This window comes from Balaenoptera musculus, chromosome 3 (genome assembly GCF_009873245.2).
Source record: "Balaenoptera musculus isolate JJ_BM4_2016_0621 chromosome 3, mBalMus1.pri.v3, whole genome shotgun sequence".
In the NCBI taxonomy this organism is placed as follows: domain Eukaryota; kingdom Metazoa; phylum Chordata; class Mammalia; order Artiodactyla; family Balaenopteridae; genus Balaenoptera; species Balaenoptera musculus.
Genome location: NC_045787.1, coordinates 34,455,439 through 34,467,367, shown reverse-complemented (window position 1 = coordinate 34,467,367; position 11,929 = coordinate 34,455,439). Strand labels below are relative to the sequence as shown.

The window sequence follows — 11,929 nt, the reverse complement described above, 5'->3', positions numbered from 1 at the left end:
CAAACAAATTAGTCTTATTTTGGCTATATTTTGTAGAAATGAGGGTAATTTTAGAGAGAAAAAGATAGTTTCAGTGGACATAAAATTATAGTTTTGTTAGTTGAGGTCTGTATTTACTAAGACCCACTTCCCAGTAGCTCCTTGCTGTTACATTATTGTAAAGTTTAATTGAATTATTTTAAGGACACTCTAAGTTTGTTTCTGAAGTTTACCTCAGTAATCTATCTTTGGATGAAGGTAAGATGCCCGTGGCGCACACGGCCCGGTGAGGAGGGGAAGCGGGTGGCGGCTGCGGAACCGGCATAGGCTGCCTGTTTCATAACCATCACTCCTCCTTGCTGACTCGCGGGCTGCGAGGCCTGGGTCGGGTCGGGCTGCGCCGCGGGGGCCGCTAGGAGTGGAGGCCGCTTGGGGGCGGGCGGGCTGGAGGCGCAGTTGACTGTTGAACACAGCTTGGAGGAATGTGCAGCAACCACGAGTTGAATAGAACAGAGGAGGGCAAAAAATAAAGTGCTTCGTTAGCATGCTTGGAGGGAACACAGTAAGGAAAATTGCCAGCAGAGGTGTCTAGATGGAGAGGATGGAAATGCACGTTTGAGGGGAAGGAGAATCTGTTCTTCCAACACAGATGGGCAGTACCCTCAGGGGTTCAGGTACATGTGCTGATTTCTTGGCAGTTTAGTGTGGAAACCACTGATCACCTTGTCCTCATTTCTACTTGTCCTGTGTTGTCGAGGGAGCGTGCCCAAATGAGCAAGGTATCGCAGCAGAACAGTACCCCGGGAGTGAATGGAATGTGTCATTCATACTCAGGCTCATGCCAGCGGTTTACAGCAGGTTCCTCAGCTGGGGCCCGCCGGCCCTGGGGGCGGAGGCAAAGCTGTGCCTCCAAGCAAGCAGAGCAAAAAGAGTTTGCCCGTGGATCGCAACAGTGACGAGTATCGTCAGCGCAGAGAGAGGAACAACATGGCGGTGAAAAAGAGCCTGTTGAGAAGCAAGCAGAAAGCGCAAGATACGCTGCGGAGTGAATCGGCTCAAGGAGGAGAATGAATGGTTGGAAGCAAAAATTAAATTGCTAAGGAATTAAGTGTACTGAAAGATTTATTTCTTTTTTTTTTTGTTTGTTTTTTTTGTTTTTTGGAGATTTCAAATACTAATTTAATTTTTATATTCTTTTTTTTTTTTTTTTTTTTCACTCACACACACTGTATTTTATTTTTACAAGAGATAAATAGACTGACACCAAGCATTGTACATGGATGACCACCACAAAAGCAACAATGATTGCAATTACCAAACATGAAACACACTCATACTATGTCATAATATTGACATTCAGTCCAGTAATCCTCCACTGTAACAGCTCCTTTACTTTGCAGTGAAAATTGATTTGTATATTCTTTGCCTCTGAGTCCTTGTGGGATTTTTTTTTTTTTTAAATTCAGACAGAAAGTCACAAAAATTATTCTCATCCTCATCAGTTCACTCAGTCCCATGTAATTCATTTTTTTATTCATCTTGATCTTTTGTTAGCACTTTTATGAGTTCATCAGTTTTTCATTAGAGTTCTGAAAATGCTTATTCATTCAGTTCAGCAGTACAGTCAGTTACCAGAAACCTGTACTTGTCAGAGTCTTTTCCATGAATTTCTTGAAGATGACACCCTTTTATAGGAACATATTTGCAAAATCATCAGAGTACACCCAGAACTGTCTGTAAATGAGAAAAGACTTAAAAATGACCACGGTTAAAGATTTGATGAAAGTTCATAATAATGCAGTTGACAAGAAAATTAGTTATTTCTGAGATATACATTTTAAAGTAATAACTAGGATTATTACTTATAACATTATACCAGAACATATAAGATTTTTAGAAATTTCATGTAATGTCTGAAACATTTATATTAACATATTTCCATACATATTTCCATACAAATATAAGATTTTTAGAAATTTCATGTAATGTCTGAAACATTTATATTAACGTATTTCCATACATATTTCCATACAAATACAAATATAAGATTTTTAGAAATTTCATGTAATGTCTGAAACATTTATATTAACATATTTCCATACAAATAACCCAATGAAAGTTTAGTATTAGTTGTTTTGTTTGTTTTTTTATACTGCAGGTTCTTATTAGGCATCAATTTTATACACATCAGTGTATACATGTCAATCCTAATCGCCCAATTCAGCACACCACCATCCCCACCTCACCGCAGTTTTCCCCCCTTGGTGTCCATATGTCCATTCTCTACATCTGTGTCTCAACTTCTGCCCTGCAAACTGGCTCATCTGTACCATTTTTTTAGGTTCCACATACATGCATTAATATACGATATTTGTTTCTCTCTTTCTGACTTACCTCACTGTGTATGACAGTCTCTAGATCCATCCACGTCTCAACAAATGACTCAATTTCGTTCCTTTTTATGGCTGAGTAATATTCCATTGTATATATGTACCACAACTTCTTTATCCATTCGTCTGTCGATGGGCATTTAGGTTGCTTCCATGACCTGGCTATTGTAAATAGTGCTGCAATGAACATTCGGGTGCATGTGTCTTTTTGAATTACGGTTTTCTCTGGGTATATGCCCAGTAGTGGGATTGCTGGGTCATATGGTAATTCTATTTTTAGTTTTTTAAGGAACCTCCATATTGTTCTCCATAGTGGCTGTATCAATTTACATTCCCACCAACAGTGCAAGAGGGTTCCCTTTTCTCCACACCCTCTCCAGCATTTGTTGTTTGTAGATTTTCTGATGATGCCCATTCTAACAGGAGTGAGGTGATACCTCATTGTAGTTTTAATTTGCATTTCTCTAATAATTAGTGATGTTGAGCATCTTTTCATGTGCTTCGTGGCCGTCTGTATGTCTTCTTTGGAGAAATGTCTATTTAGGTCTTCTGCCCATTTTTGGATTGGGGTGTTTGTTTCTTTGATATTGAGCTGAATGAGCTGTTTATATATTTTGGAGATTAATCCTTTGTCCGTTGATTCATTTGCAAATATTTTCTCCCATTCTGAGGGTTGTCTTTTCGTCTTGTTTATGGTTACCTTTGCTGTGCAAAAGCTTTGAAGTTTCATTAGGTCCCACTTGTTTATTTTTGTTTTTATTTCCATTACTCTAGGAGGTGGATCAAAAAAGATCTTGCTGTGATTTATGTCAAAGAGTGTTCTTCCTATGTTTTCCTCTAAGAGTTTTATAGTGTCCAGTCTTATATTTAGGTCTCTAATCCATTTAGAGTTTATTTTTGTGTATGGTGTGAGGGAGCATTCTAATTTCATTCTTTTACATGTAGCTGTCCAGTTTTCCCAGCACCACTTATTGAAGAGACTGTCTTTTCTCCATTGTATATCTTTGCCTCCTTTGTCATAGATTAGTTGACCATAGGTGCGTGGGTTAATCTCTGGGCTTTCTATCTTGTTCCATTGATCTATGTTTCTGTTTTTGTGCCAGTACCATATTGTCTTGATTACTGTAGCTTTGTAGTATAGTCTGAAGTCAGGGAGTCTGATTCCTCCAGCTCCATTTTTTTGCCTCAAGACTGCTTTGGCTATTCGGGGTCTTTTGTGTCTCCATACAAATTTTAAGATGATTTGTTCTAGCTCCGTAAAAAATGCCATTGGTAATTTGATAGGGATTGCATTGAATCTGTAGATTGCTTTGGGTAGTATACTCATTTTCACAATGTTGATTCTTCCAATCCAAGAACATGGTATATCTCTCCATCTGTTGGTATCATCTTTAATTTCTTTCATCAGTGTCTTATAGTTTTCTGCATACAGGTCTTTTGTCTCCCTAGGTAGGTTTATTCCTAGGTATTTTATTCTTTTTGTTGCAATGGTAAATGGGAGTGTTTCCAAAATTTCTCTTTCAGATTTTTCATCATTAGTGTATAGGAATGCAAGAGATTTCTGTGCATTAATTTTGTATCCTGCAACTTTACCATATTCATTAATTAGCTCTAGCAGTTTTCTGGTGGCAGTTTTAGGATTCTCTATGTATAGTATCATGTCATCTGCAAACAGTGACAGTTTTACTTCTTCTTTTCCAATTTGTATTCCTTTTATTTCTTTTTCTTCTCTGATTGCCGTGGCTAGGACTTCCAGAACTATGTTGAATAATAGTGGTGAGAGTGGACATCCTTGTCTCGTTCCTGATCTTAGAGGAAATGCTTTCAGTTTTTCACCATTGAGAATGATGTTTGCTGTGGGTTTGTCATATATGGCCTTTATTATGTTGAGGTAGGTTCCCTCTATGCCCACTTTCTGGAGAGTTTTTATCATAAATGGGTGTTGAATTTTGTCAAAAGCTTTTTCTGCATCTATTGAGATGATCATATGGTTTTTATTCTTCAATTGGTTAATATGGTGTATCACATTGATTGATTTGCGTATATTGAAGAATCCTTGCATCCCTGGGATAAATCCCACTTGATCGTGGTGTATGATCCTTTTAATGTGTTGTTGGATTCTGTTTGCTAGTATTTTGTTGAGGATTTTTGCATCTATATTCATCAGTGATATTGGTCTGTAATTTTCTTTTTTTGTAGTGTCTTTGTCTGGTTTTGGTATCAGGGTGATGGTGGCCTCATAGAATGAGTTTGGGAGTGTTCCTTCCTCTGCAATTTTTTGGAAGAGTTTGAGAAGGATGGGTGTTAGCTCTTCTCTAAATGTTTGATAGAATTCACCTGTGAAGCCATCTGGTCCTGGACTTTTGTTTGTTGGAAGATTTTTAATCACAGTTTCAATTTCATTACTTGTGATTGGTCTGTTCATATTTTCTGTTTCTTCCTGATTCAGTCTTGGAAGGTTATACCTTTCTAAGAATTTGTCCATTTCTTCCAGGTTGTCCATTTTATTGGCATAAAGTTGCTTGTAGTAGTCTCTTAGGATGCTTTGTATTTCTGCGGTGTCTGTTGTAACTTCTCCTTTTTCATTTCTGATTTTATTGATTTGAGTCCTCTCCCTCTTTTTCTTGATGAGTCTGGCTAATGGCTTATCAATTTTGTTTATCTTCTCAAAGAACCAACTTTTAGTTTTATTGATCTTTGCTATTGTTTTCTTTGTTTCTATTTCATTTATTTCTGCTCTGATCTTTATGATTTCTTTCCTTCTGCTAACTTTGGGTTTTGTTTGTTCTTCTTTCTCTAGTTTCTTTAGGTGTAAGGTTAGATTGTTTACTTGAGCTTTTTCTTGTTTCTTTAGGTAGGCTTGTATAGCTATAAACTTCCCTCTTAGAACCGCTTTTGCTGCATCCCATAGGTTTTGGGTCGTCGTGTTTTCATTGTCATTTGTCTCTAGGTATTTTTTTATTTCCTGTTTGATTTCCTCAGTTATCTCTTGGTTATTTAGTAACGTATTGTTTAGCCTCCATGTGTTTGTCTTTTTTACATTTTTTTCCCTGTAATTCATTTCTAATCTCATAGCGTTGTGGTCAGAAAAGATGCTTGATATGATTTCAATTTTCTTAAATTTACTGAGGCTTGATTTGTGAGCCAAGATGTGATCTATCCTGGAGAATGTTCCGTGCGCACTTGAGAAGAACGTGTAATCTACTGTTTTTGGATGGAATGTCCTATATATATCAATTAAATCTAACTGGTCTATTGTGTCATTTAAAGCTTCTGTTTCCTTATTTATTTTCATTTTGGATGATCTGTCCATTGGTGTAAGTGAAGTGTTAAAGTCCCCCACTATTATTGTGTTACTGTCGATTTCCTCTTTTATAGCTGCTAGCAGTTGCCTTATGTATTGAGGTGCTCCTATGTTGGGTGCATATATATTTATAATTGTTATATCTTCTTCTTGGATTGATCCCTGGATCATTATGTAGTGTCCTTCCTTGTCTCTTGTAACATTCTTTATTTTAAAGTCTATTTTATCTGATATGAGTATAGCTACTCCAGCTTTCTTTTGATTTCCATTTGCATGGAATATCTTTTTCCATCCCCTCACTTTCAGTCTGTATGTGTCCCTAGGTCTAAAGTGGGTCTCTTGTAGACAGCATATATATGGGTCTTGTTGTTGTATCCATTCAGCCAGTCTATGTCTTTTGGTTGGGGCATTTAATCCATTCACGTTTAAGGTAATTATCGATATGTATGTTCCTATGACCATTTTCTTAATTGTTTTGGGTTTGTTTTTGTAGGTCCTTTTCTTCTCTTGTGTTTCCCACTTAGAGAAGTTCCTTTAGCATTTGTTGTAGAGCTGGTTTGGTGGTGCTGAATTCTCTTAGCTTTTGCTTGTCTGTAAAGCTTTTGATTTCTCCATCAAATCTAAATGAGATCCTTGCCGGGTAGAGTAATCTTGGTTGTAGGTTCTTCCCTTTCATCACTTTAAGTATATCATGCCACTCCCTTCTGGCTTGCAGAGTTTCTGCTGAGAAATCAGCTGTTAACCTTATGGGAGTTCCCTTGTATGTTATTTGTCGTTTTTCCCTTGCTGCTTTCAATAATTTTTCTTTGTCTTTAATTTTTGCCACTTTGATTACTATGTGTCTCGGCGTGTTTCTCCTTGGGTTTATCCTGTATGGGACTCTCTGCGCTTCCTGGACATGGGTGGCTATTTCCTTTCCCATGTTAGGGAAGTTTTCGACTATAATCTCTTCAAATATTTTCTCTGGTCCTTTCTCTCTCTCTTCTCCTTCTGGGACCCCTATAATGCGAATGTTGTTGCGTTTAATGTTGTCCCAGAGGTCTCTTAGGCTGTCTTCATTTCTTTTCATTCTTTTTTCTTTAGTCTGTTCCGCAGCAGTGAATTCCACCATTCTGTCTTCCAGGTCACTTATCCGTTCTTCTGCCTCAGTTATTCTGCTATTGATTCCTTCTAGTGTAGTTTTCATTTCAGTTATTGTATTGGTCATCTCTGTTTGTTTGTTCTTTAATTCTTCTAGGTCTTTGTTAATCATTTCTTGCATCTTCTCAATCTTTGCCTCCATTCTTATTCCGAGGTCCTGGATCATCTTCACTATCATTATTCTGAATTCTTTTTCTGGAAGGTTGCCTATCTCCACTTCATTTAGTTGTTTTTCTGGGGTTTTTTCTTGTTCCTTCATCTGGTACATAGCCCTCTGCCTTTTCATCTTCTCTATCTTTCTGTAACTGTGGTTTTTGGTCCACAGGCTGCAGGATCGTAGTTTTTCTTGCTTCTGTTGTCTGCCCTCTGGTGGTTGAGGCTATCTAAGAGGCTTGATGGGAGGCTCTGGTGGTGGGTAGAGCTGACTGTTGCTGTGGCGGTCAGAGCTCAGTAAAACCTTAATCCACTTGACTGTTGATGGGTGGGGCTGGGTTCCCTCCCTGTTGCTGTGGCGGTCAGAGCTCAGTAAAACCTTAATCCACTTGACTGTTGATGGGTGGGGCTGGGTTCCCTCCCTGTTGGTTGTTTTGCCTGAGGCAACCCAACACTGGAGCCTACCCGTGCTCTTTGGTGGGGTTAATGGTAGACTCTGGGAGGGCTCACGCCAAGGAGAACTTCCCAGAACCTCTGCTGCCAGTGTCCTTATCCCCACGGTGAAACAGAGCCACCACTCGCCTCTGCAAGGGACCCCCCAACACTAGCAGGTAGGTCTGGTCAGTCTCCCCTGGGGTCACTGCTCCTTCCCCTGGGTCCCGATGCACACATTACTTTGTGTGTGCCCTCCAAGAGTGGGGTCTCTGTTTCCCCCAGTCCTGTCAAAGTTCTGCAATCAATTCCCACTAGGCTTCAAAGTCTGATTCTCTAGGAATTCCTCCTCCCGTAGCCGGACCCCCAGGTTGGGAAGCCTGACGTGGGGCTCAGAACCTTCACTCCAGTGGGTGGACTTCTGTGGTATAAGTGTTCGCCAGTCTGTGAGCCACCCACCTAGCAGTTATGGGATTTGATTTTACTCTGATTGCGCCCCTCCTACCGTCTCACTGTGGCTTCTCCTCTGTCCTTGGACGTGGGGTATCCTCCTTGGTGAAGTCCAGGGTCTTCCTGTCAATGATTGTCCAGCAGCCAGTTGTGATTCTGGTGCTCTCGCAAGAGGGAGTGAGAGCACGTCCTTCTACTCCGCCATCTTGGTTAATCAAAGATTTATTTCTTGAGCATGCACAAAAACCTCGCAGATAACCTGCAACCCAGTAGCACTGAAAATATGACAAATTCTGATAATGCAAGACAGTAGACCACACCCCTTCCAAACATCACAACTTGTGGCTTGAACGTTAAAGGTGTGACTACCTACACTACTCCTATCAGTGGCTGAATCTCCATTATTCAAAGATCCATTGAAGGTTGTTTTCTAGGATCAGTACTGAAGAGTTGATTAGCTAAAAATGTTAGCCATGTAATTTGAATATCTGGTTTTTTTGTTGTTGTTGTTGAATATCTGGTTTTAAATGATAAGGATTTTTGTGGGGATAAAAAAATATTTTTAAAGGTATTTGGTTAAAAAAAAATACCCTGGAGCTTGATGCTTTTAATAAATCCTGACTTCCCAAGGGGGGGAAAAAAAAAAGATAAGATGCCCCCATGACCTGCAACCAGGAGATTATGCATACTGGAAAAGACATCATTTAAAGGACTATTTCCAGCCTAAATGGAAGGACCCTTATCAGGTACTTTTAACCAGCTCATGCACAGTAAAACTAAGGGAATTGACCCCTTGCATTGGACTGGCCTATGGAGAGGACTGCTGACCTCAAAGTCATCTTGAAAGTGATGCTTAAACAGAGGAGAGACTACCAGACCAGGATGAGAAGAAGACTACATCTGAAGTCGACAGCTTACCTAAGATGATGGATCAGGCCTGTATACCGATTACTTTGATAATTGCTCACACTTTTGCTTACAAACCAAATGTATTTCTTTCCTGGGACTCCCTCACTTGGCCAATCAATCAGACTTGCTCTAACCATCACCAAAAATATAAATTTTCTTTTAAAGGTACTCAAATTCAATCAGAGCAACAAGCAAATTTTCAGCCAAAGAATATAACTTCCCTCAGTTGTGTGCTGGATTTGCATGGCTAACGTCAAGCTATGATTTTTAAGGCCCTCCCCCCCCTTATGTTGGGAACAATTAAACCATACTAAGGATTACCAGCTTAATAACACTAGGAAATTGGGCTGGGTGCCTTATGAATAAGCCTATATATCACTTCCTTTAAAGATAAGAATTGGTACAGAACAGACTAAGTCAAATGACCTGGAGATATACTGGGTTGCACCTAATGGAAGTTCTTGGCTTAAATTCTTTCTTATGACCTTACTAATACCACCAGCTAGATTACTTGTATTCTGCTTATTTTACAAGATTGTTGTTTCTTACATTACCAAATGTGTGAATGAACCTCTGATAAAGTGATGACTAAGTGACTTGAAGCAGTTGACCAGACATACAGTTCTGTATAAGATCAATGATTGTAATAGTAACTCTCAATATGGGAAGAAGCAACAAGAGGGAATCATTTCTAGGACCATAACAGACTAGTAAGACAGGTGGTCCAGAGGCTTTTGGCTACAGTTAATAGGGCCTAGTCCAGTAATAGAACATTGAGTGGTATCAATGAAATCCTTGCCTGACCTAGGAATGAACATTCCATGCACCGTGGGACAAAATGGTCATGAAATGCCTCCCAAGCCATCGTCAAATTTATGACCATGGGGGGCACTGCCAACTAAAAATTGTTGCTCGCTATCTGGTTCTATAAGAATGAAGTCGCTAGACACTGCAGTTGCTGACCTTTGGCACACCCTGAAAGGAGTTCAGGGTGGAGATCAGGAATGAGGCACTCTGCTCTGGGAAAAACTGGCAGAACAGGCCTTCAGATAGTTAGATATCTTCAGGAGAAGATTTTATGAGCCCAAATTCTTGCATCTTCTCATATCTAGAAAAACACTAAAATCGTTAACAGACATCTGTTCCTCATGACTAGCAGCAAGCTTCTTGTGACTAGCAATAAGATTCTGCCAAAATGTGTGCTAGATTGAACGTGTCTCTCTTCACTAAAATCACATGTATACTGACCTCCCCCGCTACCTCTTCCAAGCAGTTTGTCAGAGCCATCTGAGAGGCTATCTCCCAGGCTATGGTCCTCATTTTGTCCCATATAAAACTGAACTCACGACCCTCGTGCTGTGCATTTTTTTTTTCAGTTGACAGAATTCAGACACTTACGTTAGCCTAAAGTTGGGCAAAATCATCTAACACAAAACCTATTTTATAATATGCTGACTATCTTGTGTAATTTATTGAACACTGTATTGAATGTGAAAAACTAAAATGTTGTAAGAGTCTGGAGTGGTTGTAAGAGTATTGGCTGTTTGTTCTTGTGATTGCACTTGTGACGGGGAGCTGTGGCTCACTTCTTCTGCCCAGCATCATAAGAGGGGGTATCATACCACATATCACTAGCCAGGGAAAAGAGCAAAATTTGAAGAATGGTTTTTACTGAATGTGTATCAGTTTTACACCATCATAAAATCCAAAAATCGTTAAGTTGAACCATCCTGAGTCGGGGACCGTCTGTAGTCCATTATTTTAGACTCGGTAGGAATGCTAGTCAGAATAGTAGCATAATGAAACTAAAGACTAGTAAGTCATCTTTCAGTTGAGCCCAGCTGAGAATCACTCAGAAATATCTTATTGGGATACAAGTCTTTGCCCTTATATGTGACCTTAGGCCATTAACTTCTGAGGTTGCGTTGGTGTTGTTAAAAAGGCAAACTGAGGCATATTAAAAATTTTAAGAGTTTGTGAGCAAAAGTCAGTTCAAATTGGGCAGCTCCAAATGGTAGGTGGTTAGGAGTTCTCTATCAACAAGAGCTGGAGAGAGACTTTTACAGAGAAAAGGCAGAAGCAAAGCGAGGAAATTGACTAAAGCTTAAAGCCTACTTGGCTACTTGTGATTGGTTGTCCTTAGGTTACAATTTTATAACCTTGAGGCATTTACAGGCTTGATTTTGGTCTGCTTACATAGGCTGCTGTGGCATTAGAGCCACCTCATCTAAAGGCCTCCTTTTTTTTTTTTTCATTTTTATTACAGTGTTTATTTATTTATTTCTCTTGCATGCCATGATTTTTTTAAAACATATTTATTGGAGTATAATTGCTTTACAATGGTGTGTTAGTTTCTGCTTTATAACAAAGTGAATCAGCTATACATATATCCCCATATCTCTTCCCTCTTGCTTCTCCCTCCCTCCCACCCTCCCTATCCTACCCTTCTAGGTGATCACAAAGCACTGAGCTGATCTCCCTGTGCTATGCGACTGCTTCCCACTAGCTATCTATTTTACATTTGGTAGTATATATAAGTCCATGCCACTCTCTCACTTCATCCCAGCTTCACCTTTCCCCTCCTCGTATCCTCAAGTCCATTCTCTAGTAGGTCTACGTCTTTATTCCTGTCTTGCCCCTAGGTTCTTCATGACCATTTTTTGTTTTTGTTTTTTTTTTTAGATTCCATATATATGTGTTAGCATACGGTATTTGTTTTTCTCTTTCTGACTTACTTCACTCTGTATAACAGACTCTAGGTCCATCCACCTCACTACAAATGACTCAATTTTGTTTCTTTTTATGGCTGAGTAATATTCCATTGTATACATGTGCCACATTTTCTTTACCACTTCATCTGTTGATGGACATTTAGGTTGCTTCCATGTCCTGGCTATTGTAAATAGAGCTGCAGTGAACATTGTGGTACATGACTCTTTCTGTTTTTTTAAAAAAATTATTTATTTATTTTTGGCTGTGTTAGATCTTCATTTCTGTGCGAGGGCTTTCTCTAGTTGCGGCAAGCAGGGGCCACTCTTCATCGCGGTGCGCGGGCCTCTCACTATCATGACCTCTCTTGTTGCGGAGCACAGGCTCCAGACGCGCAGGCTTAGTAGTTGTGGCTCATGGACCTAGTTGCTCCGCGGCATGTGTGGGATCTTCCCAGACCAGG

General features: G+C 39.6%; 1 pseudogene; it reads left to right on the top strand.

Annotated features, from left to right (window-relative positions):
- Window positions 1-749: 749 nt before the first annotated feature.
- On the top strand, window positions 750-8,161 carry LOC118893272 (annotated as a pseudogene).
- The last annotated feature ends 3,768 nt before the right edge of the window (window positions 8,162-11,929 follow it).